The 17,442-nt window shown below is 46.9% G+C and overlaps 1 protein-coding gene across 4 annotated transcripts in view; it reads left to right on the forward strand.

Annotated features, from left to right (window-relative positions):
• Positions 1–7,640: 7,640 nt before the first annotated feature.
• The window catches only part of Zer1 (zyg-11 related cell cycle regulator), a 30,368-nt gene continuing 20,566 nt past the window's right edge, over positions 7,641–17,442 (forward strand). For all 4 annotated transcript variants that reach the window (XM_051166876.1, XM_051166878.1, XM_051166877.1 and 1 more), the window contains exon 1: positions 7,641–7,782. The gene's annotated coding sequence lies outside the window, so the exon portion shown is untranslated. The remainder of the gene's footprint in view (positions 7,783–17,442) is intronic.

Consider the following 17,442-nt stretch of genomic DNA (forward strand, 5'->3'; position numbering starts at 1 on the left):
AGTGTTTCTCAGCCATTCAATATTCCTCTGTTGAGAATTCTCTGTTTAATTCTGGGCCCCATTTTTTTACTTTTTAAAAATATTTATTTATTATGTTTTTACATTTATTGTGTTTATTATGTTCTTTTGTTTTTTATAATTATTTTATTTTTGTACATATACATTTATATTATTACACATGTATACAATAGATTCTGAGCCCCATTTTTTAATTGGTATATTTGGCTTGGTGGTGTTTAATTTCTTGAGTTCTTTATATATTTTGAATATTATCCCTTTGTCCGATGTAGGGTTGGTGAAGATCTTCTCCCAGTCTGTAGACTGTTGTTTTGTTCTGATGACAGTTTCCTTTGCCTTACAGAAACTTTTCAGTTTCATGAGATCCCATTTATTAATTGTTGATCTTAGAGCCCGAGGTGTTGATGTTGTGTTCAGAAAGTTGTCTTCTGTGCCAATGAGTTCAAGGCTCTTCCCCACTTTTTCTTCTAACAGATTTAGGGTGTCCAGTTTTAAGTTGAAGTCTTTTTTTTTTTAAACATTTATTTATTTATTATTATGTATACAGTGCTCTGCCTGCATGTACACCTGCAGGCTAGACGAGGGCATCAGATCACAGTATAGATGGTTGTGAGGCACCATGTGGTTGCTGGGAATTGAACTCAGGACCTCTGGAAGAGCAGTCAGTGCTCTTAACCTCTGAGCCATCTTTCCCGCCCCCTTAAGTTGAAGTCTTTAATCCACTTGGACTTTAGTTTTGTGCACAGTGATAAATATGGATTTATTTGCATTTTTCTACGTGTAGCCATCCAGTTAGACGAGCACCATTTGTTGAAGATGCTATCTTTTTTCCATTGTATGGACTTGGCTTCTTTATCAAAAATCAAATACCCATCAATATGTGGGTTTATTTCTGGGTCTTTGATTCCACTGATCAACCAGCCTATTTCCATGCCAGGACTATGCTGTTTTTGTTACTGTCGCTCTATAGTACAGCTTGAGATCCGGGATGGAGATTCCTCCAGAAGATCTTTTATTGTACAGGATTGTTTTAGCTAATCTGGGTTTTTTGTGTTCCATATGAAGTTGAGAACTAATCTTTCAAGGTCTGTAAAGAATTGTCTTGGGCAGGGCATGGTGGTACACACCTTTTAATCCCAGCACTTGGAAGGCAGAGGCAGGCTGATCGCTGTGAGTTTGAGGCCAGCCTGCTCTACAAAGCAAGCCCAGGATAGCCAAGGCTGCACAGAGAAATCCTGTCTCAAAAAAAACCCCCAAAATTGGCTTGGAATTTTTATGGGAATTGCATTGAATTTATAAATTGCCTTTGGTAAGATGGCCATTTTTACTATGTTGATTCTCCCAATCCATGAACATGGGAGATCTTTCCATCTTCTGATATTTTCTTCAATTTCTTTCTTTAGAGACTCGAAGAAGTCTCTCACTTGCTTCGTTAGAGTTACACCAAGATACTTCGTATCATTTGTGGCTATTGTAAAGGGTGTAGTTTCCCTAATTTCTTTCTCAGCCCATTTGTCATTTGTATACAGCAAGACTACTGATTTCTTTGAGTTGGTTTTGTATTCAGCCACTTTGCTGAGGATGTTTATCAGCTGCAGAAGTTCCTTGGTAGATTTTTTAGGGTCATTTATATGTACTATTATGCCATCCGCAAATAATAATAGCTTGACTTCTTCCTTTCCTATTTTTATCCCCTTGATCTCTTTTTTTTTAAGATTTATTTATTTATTATGTATACAAATCTCATTATAGATGGTTGTGAGCCACCATGTGGTTGCTGGGAATTGAACTCATGACCTTCTGAAGAACAGCCAGTGCTCTTAACCTCTGAGCCATCTCTCCAGCCCCTTGATCTCTTTTAGTTGTCTTATTGCTCTAGCTAGAGCTTCAAGTACTATATTGAAGAGATATGGAGACAGTGGACAGCCTGGTCTTGTCCCTGATTTTGGTGGAATTGATTTACATATCTCTCCATTTAGTTTGATGTTGGCTATAGGCTGGCTGTATGTTGCCTTTATTATGTTGAGGTATGTACCTTGTATCCCTGCTCTCTCCAAGACTTTCAACATGAATGGGTATTGGATTTTGTCAAATGCTTTTTTGGCATCTAAGGAGATGATTGTGTGGCTTTTTCCTTTCGATTTACTTATATGATGGATTACATTGATGGATTTCCATATGTTGAACCACCCCTGCATGCTGGGGATGACGCCTACTTGGTCATGGTGAATGATAGCTTTGATGTGATCTTGGATTTGGTTTGCAACTTGTTTTTGTTTGTTTGTTTGTTTAGTATTTTTGCATCAGTGTTCATAAGAGAAATTGATCTGACATTCTCTTTCTTTGTAGAGTCTTTCTGTGGTTTAGGTATTAGGTGACTGGCCTCATGGAATGAGTTTGGTAATGCTCCTTCTGTTTCTATTTTGTGGAATAGTTTAAAGAGAATTGGTATTAGCTCTTCTTTGAAGGTCTGGTAGACTTCTGCACTAAATCCACCAGGCCCTGGGCTTTTTTTTTTGGTTGGAAGACTTTTGATGACTGTCTCAATTACCTTAGGAGATATAGGACTATTTAATTTGTTTGCCTGATCTTGACTCACTTTTGGTAGTTAGTATCTATCAAGAAAATTGTCCATTTCATTTAGGTTTTCAAATTTTGTGCCATAAAAGCCTTTGAAGTATGACCTAATAATTATTTGGATTTCCTCACTGTGTGTTGTTATTTCTCCGTTTTCATTTCTGATTTTGTTGATTTGATTACTCTCCCTTTGCATTTTGGTTAGTTTGGCTAAGGATTTGTCTATCCTGTTGATTAAAAAAAAAAAAACAGCTCTTGGTTTTGTTGGTTCTTTGAATTGTTCTCTTTGTTCCCATTTTATTGATTTCAGCCCTGAGTTTGATGATTTCCAGCCATCTACTCCTCTTTAGTGAGTCCGTTTCTTTTTGTTCTAGAGCTTTCAGGTGTGTTGTTAAGTTGGTAGTATGGAATCTCTCCAGATTTCCTTATTTTGTTTTGTTTTGGTTTGTTTGTTTGTTTTAAGACAGGGTTTCTCTGTGTAGCCTTGGCTTGAACTCACAGAGCTCTGCCTGCCTCTGCCTCCCGAGTGCTGGGATTAAAGGCGTGTGCCACCACTCCCGACTCTCCAATTTCCTTATAAAGGCACCTAGTCCTATGAACTTCCTCTTAGCACTGCTGTCATTGTGTCTCACAAGTTTAGGTATGTGGTGCCTCCGGATTCACTGAATTCTAGGAAGTTTTTAACTTCTTTTTTTTATTTCATTCCATACCCAGATAGCATTGGGTAGGGAGTTGCTCACTTTCCATGAGTTTGTAGAGTCCCAGCTTTAATCCATGGTGGTCTGACAAGATGCAAGAAATTATTTTGATCTTTTTGTATCTGTTGAGGTTTGCTTTGTGGACAAGTATATGGTCAATTTTGGAGACTGTTCCGTGAGGTGCTGAGAAGGTGAATTCTTTCTGTTTGGGTGAAAAGTTTCCTCTGTGATGATTTATCTATTGGTGAGAGTGGGACGTTGAAGTCTCCCACTATTAACATGTGGGGTTCAATGTGAATTTAAGCTTTAGTAATGTTTCTTTTATGAATGTGGGTGCTCCTGAATTTGGGGCATAGATGTTCAGAATTAAGACATATTCTTTTTTTTTTTTTTTTTTTTTTTTTTTTTTTTTTTTTTTTTTTTGGTTTTTCGAGACAGTGTCTCTCTGTATAGCCTTGGCTGTCCCGGACTCGCTTTGTAGACCAGGCTGGCCTCAAACTCACAGCAATCCACCTGCCTCTGCCTCCCGAGTGCTAAGATTAAAGGCGTGCGCCACCACGCCCAGCTTTAAGACATATTCTTGCTGTTTTGTTTGTTTCTTTTGATGAGTATGAAGTGTCTTCCTCATCTCTGTTGATTAGCTTTGATTGAAAGTCTATTTTCTTAGATACTAGAATGGCTACTGTAGCTTGTTTCTTGGGTCAGTTTGCTTGGAAAACCTTTTCCCAGCCCTTTACTCTGAGGTAATGTTTATCTGTATTGCTCAGGTGTGCTTCTTGTATGCAGCAGATTGATGGGTCCTGTTTTTGCATCCATTCTGTTAGCCTGTTTCTCTTCATTGGGGAGTTGAGGCCATTGATGTTGAGTGATATTAATGACCAGTGGTTAGTGGTTCCTATTATTTTCATGTTGGTAGTGTGTGTGTGTGTGTGTGTGCGCGCGCGCGTGCTTCCTTTATTTTGTTTTGTGGATGTGGGGCTATTAATTACCTTTGCTTTCCTGTGTAAAGTTACCCTCCATAGGTGTGAGTTTTCCTTCTAGTATCTTCTGTAGAGCTGAATTTGTGGCTAGGTACTGTTTGAACTTGGTTTTGTCATGAGATATCTTGTTTTCTCCATCTATGGTGATTGAAAGCTTTGCTGGGTATAGTAGTCTGGGTTGGCATCTGTGGTCTCTTAATGTCGGCATGACATCCACCCAGGCCCTTCTGGCTTTCATAGTCTCTGTTGAAAAGTCAGGTGTAATTCTGATAGGTTTGCCTTTATATGTGACTTGGCTTTTTTCTCTTGTGGCTTTTAATATTCTTTCTTTGTTCTGTATGTTTGGCTACTTTTATATTTATTTATAATTTTATTTGTGTGAGGGTTTTTGCCTTCATATATGTATGTGCACCACATTTATGCCTGATGCACAGGGAAGTCAGAAAAGAGCACTGGGTCCCTTAGAACTAGAGTTACAGATGGTTGTGAACTGCCATGTGGGTGATGGAACTGAACCAACCCTGGCCCCCAGTAAGACAGGTATTTTTACCTGTTAGGCCATCTCTCCCGCCCTTAAATTTGTTCTCAAATGTTTCGTTCTTTTTTTCTTTTTTCTCTTTCATTTTTTCTTTCTTTTTTTTTTTTTTTTTTTTTTTTTTTTTTTTTTTTTTTAACAAAACAGGGGTTCTCTGGACTCACTCTGTAGACCAGGCTGGCCTCAAATTCACAGAGATCCACCTGCCTCTGCCTCCCTGAGTGCTAGGATTAGAGGCGTGCGCCACCATGCCCAGCAAATGTTTCATTCTTTTTTATGTTATGTATAGTAGTGTTTTGACTGCATGTATGTCTATGTGCGGGTGTCAGGTCCCCTGAAACAGGAGTTACAGACAGTTGCGAGCTGCCATGTGGGTTCTGGGACTTGAACTCAGGACCTCTGGAAGTTGCGGCCAGTGCTCTTACCCACTAAGCCATCGCTCCAGCCCCCATGTTTCTTTTCAGTGCTGCTGTACATGGACTTTTTTCTTTTGGGGGATCTGCTGAGGTGGCTGGGTAGGTAAAGCATTTGCCACCCAAATGTTACAACCTGGATGCTATCTATGGATCTATGGAAGGACAGAATTCATTCCTGAAAGTTGTCCTCTGATCTCCACAAGTGAACTGTGGCATACACACACGCGCGCGCGCGCACACATACACACACACACACACACACACATGCATACATACACAGAGTAAAATGTTTAATTGCTTCTTTTTCCTTTTGGGCTATCCTGGGGAGCTGGAGACCTGAGTGAGCGGGTATTGTTGACAGGGGCATGAGCTCAATGCCTCAGGCCCATGGCAACAGTAAGCCTTCCCAGAACAGGTCAGGCTCATAATTGGACTTCCTCTTGCCCATGTGGGAATTCTCTGTGAGTTCATAAGTAACACACAGTTCTACAACTACGTATGTATGGAATATGCAAGGGGCACAGATCTGTTAACAATGATTCTTTGCTCTTTGGTTGAGCAGGTGAAAGACATCTGTCTTTCTTATAGGCTACTTTGGACTGTAACCAACTCCAATGTCAATTTTCATTTGTTTTTGAAGACAGGGTTTCCATGTGTAGCCTTGGCTTTGTAGACCAGGGTGGCCTCCAACTAGCAGTCATATCTGCTGTCCAGTCTTGGAGGTGGCTTTGCAGATTGGGGCTGATGGGGCTTCAACCTATATATCCATTGAAATACAACAGGGTTATTTTTTATATATATTATGACTTTTTTTTTAAATACTAATCTACATATTCATTCATTCTCATCCCCCCCCCCTCTCTGTCCGACTATGCCCCTGGAAAAGTCTCTGAGGGCCAGTTCTGCATTTCTCACATTCCTGGTAACTGTCACCAGAAAGTGCCAGACAGGTAAGACACCGATGTCACCTATGCCCCACCCCAGATGGCCGTATCTGGTCACAAGTCCAGTGTGTGGCAGTGGCAGGCCCATCATCTTCCTTCACTTACAATCCTTAAAGACTTCCCAGCCATAGTCTGGGTGCAGCATCCGCTGATCTCATCCCCTGAGGCTAGTGAGCTCGACCAGGAGCCTCAGGTCCCAAATAAACCTGCCTCCCCTTTTTTCTTCTTTGGTTTTTTTTGAGATAGGGTTTCTCTGTGTAGTCTTGGCTGTCTTGGACTCACTTTGTACACCAGGCTGGCGTCGAACTCACAGCGATCCATCTGGCTCTGCCTCCCGAGTGCTAGTATTAAAGGCGTGGACCACCACACCCAGTGACCACCTGTAATTTAAGCTTCAGGGGATCTGATGCCTCTTGGCCTCTGCAGGCAGCTTCAGTCACATGCATGTACTCCCATTCACACATAATTAAAGATAATTTTTATTAAATGTATTTAATTTTATGTGCATTGATGTGAGAGCATCAGATCCCATTGAACTGGAGCTAACAGTCAGTTATGAGCTGCCATGTGGATGCTGGGAATTGAACCGGGCCTCTGGAAGAGTAGCCAGTGGTCTTAACCACTGAGCCATTTCGTTTGTTTGTTTGTTTTGTTGTTTTTTCGATACAGGGTTTCTCAATGTAGCCTTGGCTGTCCTGGAGCTTTGTAGACCAGGCTGGCCTTGAATTCACAGAGATCCGTCTGCCTCTGCCTCCCGAGTGCTGGGATTAAAGGCGTGCGCCACCGTGCCTGGCTACCGAGCCATTTCTTCAGCCCAATAATAATAATAATAATAACAACAACAACAACAACAATATTGAAAGATAAGACGATGAAGGGCTGAGGTTGGGCACCATTGGAGGAAGAGAGAAAGAACTGTTAGAGAGCTCTTTGGTGATAAGGAGAAAATGCTGGGGCCAAGGACAACCTCCAGCTGCTATTTGACAGCGTCGGGGGAGAGGCCCTTCTCATGAGGGAGAGGAGGAGGTGCACCGAGGGGCAATGTGGTGGCAGCGTAGAGACAGCTAAAAGACGTTAGATTGGGCAGCGGATGAGTCAGCGCCAACTAGGTAAGGTGGAGTCAGTCCTGTTCTGAACCTGTTACTGCGGGCCAGCCCCTCGCCGGACGGATAACCTGGGGACTCGGGCCTCAGCACCAGCAGGAGCAGCGCGGGGGCCGGAACCTTCGGCCGCCGCCGCCCGCGTTCGCGGCGGGACGCGAGGGGAGAACCCCTCCTCTGTTGCTAAGGGGCGGCCCGGAAGTGACGCTTTGTTGACAGCACACCGGCAGCCACAGGCTCTCCTAGCCGTCGGAGCAGGATCGGGGGGGAGGGGCTGGGCCCGGAGCCAGCAGCCGGCGGCCCAGAGCTCAGCCGGCCGCCCGAGGGCAAGGGAACGGCCTCCGTCCGAGGCTCCGGCCGCAGCATTCCCGCCTTTCCCCGCCCAACCGACCGAGACTCGGACCGGATCCGACCTCCTGCGGCGCTCTGGCCGCGAATTACCCGGGGGCCGCAGCCTCGGCTTGTAAGCCTGCGAAGCATCCCGTCTGCCCTCCGAGGGCCGCCCCCTCCCAGGGTATGTCCTAAATGCCGAGGCCAGAGACGGACTTGCATCTTCCTCTAACCCCTTGCTTCAGGGCCCAAGCATTGACGCTGAGACCCCTTGGTCCATCCACCTCGGCCAGTGGTGGGATGGCGTTCGTCGCCTGCCGCCCAGGTCTGAGAAACCTGCCTTGAAAACTGAGCTGTCTCCTCCAGGAGAACGACGCTCACCCCTGCAAAATGGGGCATAAACGTAGGGCTTAGAAGGCCGGCCTCTGCCCCTCCTACCTGTTGGATGAGTTTAGGTGTCCTTCCCAACCTCCAAGCCTTGCTACTTAAAAGCGTAAGCTTCTGGATTGGCTCCCAAAATGGGATGACAGGGTGCAAGAGGGTGCAACGGGGTCGAGCAAGGACCGGTGGGCTTGCAAGCTTTAGACCAAGGGCGCCCATAGGTAAGGTGAAAGTGTAACTGACCGGTCTGGCTAGCTCTGGGTGGAACTTGATTTGGTTGCTCTTTAACCAGAGTCAAGAGTTCCCGTTTGCTTGCGCCTTGTGAGAGAATATTAAGGTGTATGTTTGTCAGGGGGAGATGGGGGGCGGATGCCTAATGCCTGCGAAAAGCTGGCTCAGTGATGTTTCTGGCAAAATGCTGCTCTTCAGGCTTCAAGTTTGAGTGAGCATGGGAGATAGCATTGGAAGGGATAATGCTTAGACCAAGAGGTGCCTGTTAGATGAGAGGGGGCGCTGTGCTTTGGTTTATTCAGCAAATAAATGTGCCACATGTTAGATAGTACTAGGTGTCACGGAGAAAGGTAAGGCAGAGGGACAGAACTAGGACCTTTGTGTAGAAGGTGGTCAGGGAAGGTCTCTAATCATTTGCTATCTGAGCAGACATGGGTGAAGTAGGAAGATGCTACAGGCTTCTGGGGCGCAGCGTCCAGCAACAGGTGGGAAGAGCTTACGGTGCCCCGCTCAGGTCAGAGTGGAGGAGGCACAGTGGGCGGCAAGGAAGCCAGTTGGGAACAACAGGGAGCGTGTTAGGGGTGGTCTCGTGATGCGGGACTGGTTTGTAATTGTTGAAATGGTGGAGAAAAATGCAAAATCGTCTGAGGTAACAAATGACCATTGTGCTTTGGCCTTGTGTTCTAAGTACCCCTTTTCTGTCTGTACTGATCATCAATGACAGAAATCTTAAAACAGCACCGCAGGCAAGTCAAGTCACACTACTGTTTTCTCCTTGTTCGAATGTGAGCAACCGAGCAATCGACCTTCGGCCTCAGTGTTTCTGTCTGTAGACCAGGACTGCTAAGTTAGAGTGCATGTGTGGCAGGGTGCTGGGGTTCATGACAGTGAGGACCTGGCCACCCTCCAGCTTTTCTTTCTAGCATCAGCTGGTGGTATCAGGAGCTGTGTCTGACTCCTCCAGCTCATGGAATTTGTAGAAATACAGAAGAAGGCTACGTAGAATTCTATGACACTCTTCACTGGTAAAAGTAATGACCTATTCTCCAGGGTGTCTGGGAATTTGGCCTTGGTTTTGTTTTGTCTTGTTATGTTTTTTTAGACAAGGTCTCATTCTGTAGCTAGGCTGACAACACGCTTGTAGCCCAGGCTGAACTAGAACTCTCAGCAGCCCTCCTCAGCATCCCAAGTGCTGGGATTCCAAGCATGAACCACTAACTCCAGTTGGTGGTCTTTACCTTCATTTGTTTGTTTGTTTTGTATCAGTGTCGTGTAGACAAGGCTCCCTTCATACTCACTGGGTAGACCAGGCTGCTCTTGAGCTCAGAGATTCACCTGCCACTGACCCTGAGTGCTAGGATTATATGTGTGTGCCACCATGCCCAGCCCAATGGGGACCTTTTATATTCCGCATTCAGTCACATAACATAACCACGTGCCCAGCATGGTGGCGCACACCTTTAATCCCAGCACTAGGGAGGCAGAGGCAGGCGGATCACTACAAAGCGAGTCCAGGACAGCCAAGGCTACACAGAGAAACCCTGTCTTGAAAAAACAAAAAACAAAACAAAAAAACCCAGTAAGCACAGTGATGGTGCTGTCTGCTGACTTGCAGTCAGATCAGGAAGGGCAGTGTTGTGGCATCCAGTGTGTGGTCACATTTCAGGCAGAGGCTGTATGGATCCAGGTACCTGACACAGGCTGAAAATTTGCAGCCTTCGAGGAGAGCAACCACAGATCTTTCCCCTGTGTCATCAGGCCTGGGTCATAGGCTGAGCAGGGCCAGAGGACTTGAAAATGCAAGGGCGGGGAGCAGGGGATGTGGCTTAGGGATAGGATACTTGGCTTACCATGCATAAGCCGCTGGTGTCCATCCCATGCCCCACGAAAATAAAGTAAATGTAAACGTGTAAAGTTAGAGTAGTTAGAAGACGGGAGCCTAAAAGACAGAGGAAGCTCCTATGACCAGAACCCCTCTCTGGGGAGCCAGGGTGTGGCACAGCTCTGCTGCCAGCTTATTGTATACCCTGGTTCTCTCTGGACCTCGATAGTGTCCGCTTGCCCCTGCTGACTCTGGAGAGTGTGGGAGGATGAAATGAGCTACAGGATGGGGAAGAGTGAGGCCTTCACTAGTGGCTCTGCAATGGTGAGAGCACTTCCAGTTGTAGCTGGTGCCAATTGTTTCTGCAGATACATCTAGGGCCCACCTAGCACAGGACTGCTCTTTGCCTCCTGGTGTTCGTTTGTTTTTAATATTTACTTATTGAAGTTGCCACAGCACATGCGTGGAGGTCAGAGGACAACTTATGAGAGACGGTTCTCTCTTTTCACTATGAGGGGCCTGGGCCTCAAACTCAGGTTTTCAGCCTTGACAGCTGTACCGTTGACTATGGGGCCATCTCACTGGCCTCTGCCTTCAATGTCCCTTGTTCAACCTCAGTGCTTTAGCTGGTCTTTTGTTTGTTTGCTTGCTTTTATTTATTTTATTTTATTTTATTTTTGGTTTTTTTTTTTTTAGACAGGGTCTCTCTGTGTAGCCTTGGCTGTCCTGGACTCACTTAGTAGACCAGGCGCTGGCCTCGAACTCACAGTGATCCTCCTGCCTCTGCTTCTCGAGTGCTGGGATTAAAGACGTGCACAACTACACCTGGTGCTTCAGCTGTTCTTGACTCAAGAAATGTGAGTTCAGAGACCCCTGTGGACTCAAGCTGTTTGGGGACCAACATCAAACCTGGTTCATTGGGGCTGGAGAGATGTCTCAGATGTTAAGAGCACCGGCTGCTCTTCTAGAGGTCCTGGGTACAATTCCCAGCAACCACATGATGGCTTATAACCATCTCTGATGAGATCTGGTGCCTTCTTCTGGCATGCAGGTGTACACGCAGGCAGAGTACTGTATATTTAATAAATTAATCTTAAAACAAACAAACAAAACCAATCCGGTTCATTAACTGGAGCTGGTTTTCTGGCTTTGGAAGCAAGCAAAAAGCTAGAGATAAGGGTCAGACAGTAAAAATGTTTGCCTTGAGGACCTGAGTTCAATCCCCAGCACCCACATATAAAAGTGGTACAGTGACATGCACTTGTAATTCCAAAGATGGAGAGACAAAGAGGAGCATCCCAGCTAGCCTGTCATTCACTTATTGTACAGTGGAGGTCCCATGGCTCATGTAAGGTCCCTGCTTTTAGGAAGCTTCTAGCCCTGGGCCATGGTACCCATAGAATTAGTGCCACAAAGCCACATCATCTGCTGTCAGTACCCAAGGATACGTGGAGTTGTAAGGAGATAGTGACAGCACAGAAGGGAAAGTGAGGGTTGCCTAAGGCATGGCGCCACTGAGATCATACCTGGAAAGCTTGAAGCCCTAGGTCCTGACCTGTTGAGTGGAGAGCACATATCTGTAGCCACAGAGACTGTGCAGAGGACTTGGCACCCAGCCGCATCCGCCACGCCTGCAGGCTGTAGATAGAACTCTGCCTCCTGTGAGGATGAAGGGAGCTGGTGCATAGCCAGTGCTCACAGCAGTATGGACATTAGCAAGTTTGACGGCACAGGCAGAACCCACGTAGTGTGATTCTCAGCCTGCCCCAGTGCTCCTCTCATCACTGTATCTGTTCATTGTGTCTTTATCAAAAGAGATACAGCAGCCTAGTGGGCACGTGTGTCCCTCCCTCGTGCTGTGTCTTCCCAGCATAATGACCTGCCCTCTGTCCCCGAGAGTCCCCTGGCACTTGTCTGGACAATCTCCACAGCACCTTTCTACCCCTAATCTCCAGCCCAGGAACCATTCCCTCCAGGAGGACATTCAACCCCTGTAAAAAGGGCATTTGTCTGCGTTCCCTGAGCTCATGGGTTACCATTTCACAGGGTGGACACTGCTCCACTGGTTCCCAGACTCTGTCCCTTAGATGTCAGGATGTTGCTGGGGTCCCTTGCTCCCTCTGAACATTGGGTACTCTCTTTGATTTTATTTTTTTTTTTTTTTCTTTCGTTGTTGTTAGTTTGGTCTGGTTGTTTGAGACAGGGTTTCCTCTGTGTAACAGCCCTGGATGTCCTGGAACTTTCTCTGTAGGCCACGCTGGCCTTGAACTCACAAGGACCCACCTCTGCCTCCCGAGTGCTGGGATTAAAGGTGTGCGCCAAACGTCCGGCCGACTCTTCCTTTAGCTGGTTGGGCAGATGGGTGGAATAGTGTGACTAGTGAGCAGTTTAGATTTACACCCTTACCCGAAGTCACTGTTGCTATCACAGGCTCCTTTAATGTCAGCTGTGGGCCTCAGTATCTTCATCAACAAATGACCAGGGGTCTCTACTTCAGAGTTCCATCGTGCGGTAATCCTGGCAGCAGCAAACCTTTGTTCTGCCTAAATGCCAGGCACTAGTAGGCACGAAGGATGTGGGCGTGGGTGCAAGCCGCCAGTCTGTCCTCTGGAGCTGGCAGCTGGGGGGAGAGCTATAGACAAATTGTTATGCAAATGAATAGCTCTCTCTTGGTACAGAGTCCTGGGCTGTGATGTTTGGCTGGTTAAATAAGAAACTGTAGGAAGTAAATTCTGGAAGGAGCTGCGCATCCGTCTGGGAGCACCCAGCAAGGAGGTGGTGCTGCGGGGGTGGCTGCCTGGGCTGCTGTTGTTTTTCTTGCTCTTCTCTCCCACTGCCCTTCCCCCTGCATGCCCTAAAGAGCCTGTAAGAAAAGAGCTCGGGGTTCTTACCCTCCGCTTGTATATTAATATCAGAGTCCAAACTGTCCCCAGCTGCCAGAATTCCAGATGGTGGGAACCTGCCTAGAGAGTGAAGCACCCTAGGGCACCAATGGAAGTGAGTGGTGGAGCGCTGTGGGCGGTCTAGGCTCACCCAGGAGACATTCCTCCCACCACCGCGGCAGAGTCAGCTCCTCCAGGAGGTGACCACAGGTGGCACCATTCACCAGTGTGTCCTCTGGAGGTCTTTGGTGACTTGGTGGCTGATATTGTGTCCCTTCCATGTGTGCAGCCCAGCTAGGGCAGGGAGGCTAACTGGGGCTCTGTCTCAGCCAGTCACAAGGTTCTGCTGTAGCCCTAGGGATTCAGCAGTGTTCTGGGGACAGGGAACTCATGCTCAGCCTCATGAGACTCATGTAGTGCAGGACCTTTGTGGCTCCTGCTGTGGGCATTTGTTAAACTGTCGCTCCCCCAAGCCCTGTGCTTACGATTCAGTACCACCTGTGCCCATTTACACAGAGGCCATGGCTTTGGGCTGTGCAGCCGCAGCCTCTGCACCCGACCCTTTCCGTCCTTGCGGTATTTTCCTTCCTCCCGTCTTCAGAGCTAGCTAGGGCTTATCTCTGGAGTCCTAGCTAGAGTGTCAAGCCTTCCCTGACACTCCAGCTCAGAGTGACATGGCTCTTCCCTGTCTCTGATGTGACTCCATCTAGTTTTTTGTTTTAGGTGGCTGGTTGTCTCCTAATGCCAGAATATTTCATAGAGGCAGGACTTTGTCTGGCTTGCTCAATATAGGACCTGTGTCCTCATAACCCATGGCTAGGTCCATAGTTACAGGAAAGCACTGCAGAAACAGTAGGCTGGCGGGTAATGATGGTGCACCCCTTTAATCTCAGCATGCGAGAGACAGAGACAGGCAGAGCTCTTGAGTTTGAGGACAGCCAGGGCTACGTAGAGAAACACTGTCTTGAAAAACAAAAACAAACCCAGATCTAGCCAATGGTCAGAACAATCTCCACACTTGAGTGGAGAGTTGGATATGACTTTCTCACGTACTCTGGTGCCTCACATTTAACCATGTCCCCTGGAGGGGGAGACCTGGTGGCACTCAGAGGAAGGACAGCAGGTTACCAAGAAGAGACTTGATACCCTATGAGCAAATACAGGGGGAGGAAATCCCCCTCAGGAACAGTCATAGGGGAGGGGAATAAGGGGAAAAGGGGAGGGAGGGAAGAATGGGAGGACACAAGGGATGGGATAACCATTGAGATGTAACAATAAATTAATAATAAAAAATTAAAAAATAAAAATAAATTAAAAAAAAAGAAAAACAAAAACAAAACAGGCAACAACAACAACACAGCCTGGCAGCTGTCCTTGGTTTATCAAGAAAATAGGAGGCATGAACTGGCACCTGGATTAGGGCTGTGGAGATGCTCGGCTGAGCATCCTACGGCAGGGATGCCTCCCTGGACGCTGGATGGTAGGATGGCCTCAGGGAGAGAACCCAGTGCTCTGTAGAGGCAGGACCTCACTGGTTGAATTTGGGCAGTCCTAGTAGACAGAGAAGGAACCGAGCCTGGGGCTGCAGGTGACTAGGCCTGTGGCTCTTGCCATGTGGTATAGGAAGTAGGCTAAAGGGGTCAAGGATCTGAGGACACCAGAAAGCTGGTCACCGGCAGGGCTGGCCTCACTGTGCTGCTTCCTCTGGTCCTAGCAGGCAGAAGGCTGAGCTCGTGAGGAAGGTCATGCCAAAGCCCAGGCAACCCCACCGTTTGTGCCGTCCCCAGAGACTGCTGCATTGGTGCTGGGACAGCTGAGACATAGGCCTTGTGGGAGGCCTGGGTCTATGGAGGACAGATCCCGCTTGACAGAGAAGTGAGGGCAGCGTGGTAGAAGGTGGCAGTGAAAATCATCATAGCTGCTTAAAGAAAAAGAAAACAACAGGGCCTCAGAGATGGCTCAGTAGGTAAGAACACACTTGCTTGACTCCCAGCACCCACACAGTGGTTCACAAACATCCAGGGAACCCAGTGCCCTCGTCTGGCCTTCAAGGGCACCAGCCACATGCATGTGGTACATGAACATACATGCAGGCAACACATACACACACACATAAATCTAAGAAAAAAATTAACTTTTTGGCGGGGGGAGGAGTGTTTGGTTATTTGTTTGGTTTGGTTTTTTGAGACAGGGTTTCTTTGTGTGTCCCTGGCTGTCCTGGAACTAGCTTTGTAGACTAGGCTGGACTCACAGAGATCTGCCTGCTTCTGCTGAGATTTAGGGTGTGTGCCACCATACCCAGCTGGTTCTTAGCTTTCCTAATGCTGCAGCCTTTTCATACAGTTCTTCATGGTGTGGTGACCCCAACCTTAAAATTATTTTCATTGCTGGCCAATGGTTGCACATGCCTTTAATCCCAGCACTCTGGTGGATCTCTGTGAGTTCAAAGCCAACTTGGTCTACAGAGTGACAGAGTGAGCTCCAGGACAGCCAAGGCTACACTGAGACACTCTGTCTTGATTTTTGGTTTATTTGTTTGTTTTTGGTTTTTTGAGATAGAGTTTCTCTGTGTAACTTTGGCTGTCCTGGACTCCCATTGTAGACCAGGCTGGCCTCAAACTCACAGGGATCCACCTGCCTCTGCCTCCCGAGTGTTGGGATTAAAGGCGTGCGCCACCACCACCCGGCTAATGTCTGTGTTTTCTGATGGTCTTAAGTGATCTCTGTGAAAGGGTCGTTTGACTCCCAAAGGTGTCAGCACCCACAGCGTGAGAACCACCGCTCTAAGGACAGTGTGATGGAGCCAGAGACCAGTTTGTACAGAGTGGCCTGGAGTCTCTGAGCTTTAGTGTCCTTATCTGTCAGACGTGGCCGTTGTGTGCTGTGGGGAGTGTTTTCCCAGCACTGTCTCCACAGCTCCTCCAGCTCTGGCAGGAGAATCATCGTCCTCACTTTTCCAGATGAGGACGCAGTGATCTTAGAGGTGACATTGTTTACCAGCGAATTATGGAGTGGAGTCAGAACAGAGATCGTCTGACCACAGAACCTGTACTATAGGGGGAGATGTTGGGGATTGAGCCCAAAGCCTTATACATGGTAAGCATGGTCTCTCTCACTGCACTTCATCTCCAGAACACTAGAACTTTGCTGACATTTAGTGTCCACATTGATTTGAAGGCTGGAATGGGTACCAAAATCCACAGATGCTCAAGTTGCTGGTATACATAGTGTAGTGCTGGCACAGAGCCTGCACACCTACACAGTGGAGCGAGTACACACTCTAAACCTCTGCGCCGTCTCTCCAGCCCCAGGGGCTGTTCCTTCTTCTCTGAAGTAGAAGACGAAGGCTCAGTCTGCAGTCTCTGTAGCCAGGGTTGATGCATATTAACTGACGTTTTACTGGAGTGCACCCAGGTCTCCTTCAAGTGTGGATCCCTTTGGTTGGCGTCAATCTTTTTCTTTTTTCTTTCCTTTTTTTTTTTTTTTTTTTTTTTTACTGTTTTGATTTTTCGATACAGTCCTGGCTGTCCTGGAACTCTCTTTGTAGACCAAGCTGGCCTGGAATTCCCAGAGATCTGCCTGCCTCTGTCTGCCTTCCAAGTGCTGGGGTTAAAGGTGTGCACCACCATGCCTGGCTTTCAATCGTGTTTTTGTTGGTTGGTTTGGTTTGTTTGTTGGTTTTTGGTTTTTCAAAACAGGGTTTCTCTGTATAGCCTTGGCTGTCCTAGACTCCCTTTGTTAGACCAGGCTGGCCTTGAACTCACAGTGTCCCACCTGTCTCTGCCTCCCCAAGTTCTGGGATTATAGGCGTGCGCCACCATGCCTGCCTGGTGTCAAGCATTTTAACCTATTGAATCATACTATATATGTGAACATTGACAGTGAGGTCACCTGTGAGTCCAGTCAGAGGAAAGACCCAGAGCCCATCACACTCAGAACCATCCTTTCAGGGATGGGGACACACACACACACACACATACACACACACACACACACACACACACACACACACACACACACACACATCCTTGTCAAGGAGACAGTCCCATCCCAATAAGACTTCCTTCTGTTTTAGCGGAAAGGAATGCAGCTAAAGCAAACAAGCTGTCCTCCTGGTTCTGACTCCTTGTCACATTGTGAGGGTCATCCAAGTTGTTGACTGTATTCTCATTGCAGTGTGGTAATTAAGCAAAATATGCTTTAATTATCCATTGCAATGTCAGTGAACTTTCAAGGTCTCTTCTCTTAGGGGCTATCACACAGAATACTGCTTTGAGTGTTTTAAATTTATTACTATTCGATGTGTGTGACAATGTGGGTGTGCACCTGCCACAGTCCCTGTGTGGAGGTCAGAGGGCAACTTCTGGGAGTCTGTTGTCTTCTACTGTGGCTTCTAGGGCTTGAACCCAGGTCCTCAGGCTTGCATGGCAAGCACCTTTGCCCACAAGCCATCTCACTGGCCCTGTTTGCACGTTTACATGTGCATCTCTATTGAGTATATTCGTGCCAAACTTTGAAGGTACATTGC

Source organism: Acomys russatus, chromosome 24 (genome assembly GCF_903995435.1).
Source record: "Acomys russatus chromosome 24, mAcoRus1.1, whole genome shotgun sequence".
Taxonomy (NCBI): domain Eukaryota; kingdom Metazoa; phylum Chordata; class Mammalia; order Rodentia; family Muridae; genus Acomys; species Acomys russatus.